At 50.9% G+C, this 2,771-nt stretch overlaps 1 non-coding gene across 1 annotated transcript; it reads right to left on the reverse strand.

The window, feature by feature from the left end:
* Positions 1–2,186: 2,186 nt before the first annotated feature.
* LOC139053508 (U2 spliceosomal RNA) lies at positions 2,187–2,378 on the reverse strand. Its single transcript, XR_011510525.1, has one exon. It is a non-coding gene; the product is annotated as a U2 spliceosomal RNA (small nuclear RNA).
* Between the last annotated feature and the right edge of the window lie 393 nt (positions 2,379–2,771).

Genomic DNA, 2,771 nt, shown 5'->3' on the forward strand with positions numbered 1-2,771 from the left:
CGCAAATTTCTTCGTACGGGAATTTTATGAAGTGAAGGCGGCTACAGATCATTTCCTTTGTCTAGTTCATGTTCGTAGGCGCAAATTGCAAACGTAATACTTGGAGGAACGTTTCCACTAATCTACAGGGGCTCTCTCATTTCTCCGATTGCTCGCAAACACATTGCATTGCTAGTCGTGACGTTTCACAGTGACGTTTCACCATGCCCGTCGAAGTTGATTACCAGTACCGCGCCAGCGTCGACCGGCCGGCGAAGCGACGAACTCAGCAGCGCATGCGCGAGGCCCTACAACACCCCAACCGAGCTACCCTGCTTATCGGAGAGAGCGAGTGCGCGTGAACGCGGGCTCGTCTGACGATCTGGATTAAAGAAAAAAAAAAAAGTGTGTCCGAGATATTGACAAAGACAAGTGGTCGCTGTCGCTCTGAGTCTTAGCGCGTTATAGAAAACGTGGGATGGCGGTGCTTCCTCGAGGGTCTAAAAGTACAATCTTCGAACTAGCGCTCCCGGCGGAACGTGGAGCTAGCATCCTTCTTCTTGGAACGGTTTGCAATGGACTGCTTGAATGTGCCGACCACGCGTCACGGGTCGCGTATAGAGCCAACGTTTGGCAAGAACGCGTCTAGCACAACCGATCGCGGTTGCGATAACCCATCGTTGGTAGCGAAAAAAAGAAAGAAAGAAAAAAAAAACACCTACCCGCAGCTTGTTAGCAGTAACCGTAAATGTGGTTCTAAATATAGGTTCGCTGGTCACTGAAACTTTCTCATAACGCACACCACTGTAGTCCAAAAAGAACAAAGCACGCACAATGGATATGATACAGCCGTCACCGCATGATTTCGCGTTTTCCTTATTGCATTACTTTCGTGGGCATGCGCGCTAGGGCCACGCAGGCCAGGAGGCAAGGGGAAAAATAAATAAGAAATGATACGCGATCCTCAGCATTGACTTGGCTGATGTGGCACTCGCATTTATGTTCTTTACCTTAGGCGAGCGCAACGCGCCAACTGAACTCCAATTTCCCATAACGGAAATTCGTATTTGGCCATTTGGTTGTATTTTTGGCTGATGTTCGCGTTTTTCGCCCGAGCATGCGCTTCACTGCGCCGCTCGTTGCCCCTTCAATGCGGCTTCACTGCCCTGCAGGCGTGTTCTGCGTCAAGCCGAACCACCAGGCAAAAAGCCTGGGCGCCGCCATCTTGTTGAGAGCGGCGCCGGGGACACAATCGCGCCTAGCTCATTGAGTTTTCCCCCAAAACTGAACGAAATAGCCTTATTTAAATGAGAAAGATGCCGCGAGTGCCGCAACGAAGGACCTTAAGGATTACCGAAGGGTAACTGAGGGCGACGCGACGAGCTTTGGAAAGAAGAATGATGGGTGTAGCGCTACGGGGGATAAGAATAGAGCAGATTCGGGGGGTGAGCGAACAAACGCGAGCTAATGACACCTTAGTTTAAACCAAGAAAAAGAAATGGGCGTGCGCAGGGCATGCAATGTGGGGGGAAGATCATCAATTAAGGGTTACCGACTGAATTCCAAGAGAAGGGAAGCGTAGCACGGGGTGGCGGAAATTTAGGAGGGCAGATTAGATTAGGAAGGGCGCAGGCACTAGACGGCGACCGTGACCGGGCTTACACGTGACCGGGGTGCTTGGAGAATAATGGGAGAGGTCTTTGCCCTGCAGTGGTCGTAGCCAGCAGGATGATGATGACGAAAAGGTAGCAACAGGTATTCATAACATACAGGTTGGAAAGCTGAGGCACCTCTGAACCCTTGAATATATTTCGCCACACTTGGCCATACGACAAGTTTGTTTTCGAGGCGCTCGGTCCCACTGCAGCGAAAATGTTGCCGGAAATCGGGCACTCCATTTTTGTTTCATAGGGAACCTTTCTTCCACTAGGGCAGCGGATTTTCGCAGGGCGAGCTTGCTGTCGTTTACGGATCAAAGCGATAGTGAACTCCAAAATGCAGTGTTGGCTTTGAGTGGGACTTACATTGATTGCAAAACCCACGGCTAATCACCCTTCCCCCCCCCCCCCCCCCAAGTGGCTCATTACAGCAGACAATCGTTCAGAAACACCGGCATCGTTGCGTATAGTATGGGAATGGTGCGTGTCACGTGAGTGCTCGCTTCGAGCTTGTGTTCTTCATTTTGATTGAATGAAGTCTCACCTAAGTGAGCGGGGGCCGATCCCGGAGGTAGTGCAATACCGGGCCGACCTGCGGCGGAGGTGAAGCAGGCTTCAAGCACTCCGCCAACTTCCAAAAATAGGTTTAATATCGTGGGTCCATATAGAACCCGTATCAGATATTAAGCTGATAAGAACAGATACTACACTTTGATCTTAGCCAAAAGGCCGAGAAGCGATGTCTTTCACTTCACTCCATTGTACCACTGCCTTGTGGGTGCCCTGGCGACATTGGTAACCTCAGCAACAGCGTGGGCAATCTTATAAAACCCAGCCCGTCTAGAGACTCTATGCTCTCTATCTCGCGAATCAACTCGCGACGCCTCAGTCTTTCACTGTTAACGAAACGCCGTCGCGTAGAAACGAGACCCGAGCGCAAGCTTGTTCGCAAGGCAAAACCAACGAAGGCAACCTCGTAGAAAACGGAACAGGCGAGCGGAAAACACGCGCAAGGGGAATGCTTACTTCCGTCTGAATGCGACCGCTCAAGGCGGCTTTCTTTGAGGCCTTCGTTTCAAGCCCGTGCGCAAGTGTAATACACTACGCGCATTTCCCTCATTTCCTTTTATTTAC

The sequence above is a fragment of the Dermacentor albipictus genome, unplaced genomic scaffold (assembly GCF_038994185.2).
Source record: "Dermacentor albipictus isolate Rhodes 1998 colony unplaced genomic scaffold, USDA_Dalb.pri_finalv2 scaffold_146, whole genome shotgun sequence".
Classification (NCBI taxonomy): domain Eukaryota; kingdom Metazoa; phylum Arthropoda; class Arachnida; order Ixodida; family Ixodidae; genus Dermacentor; species Dermacentor albipictus.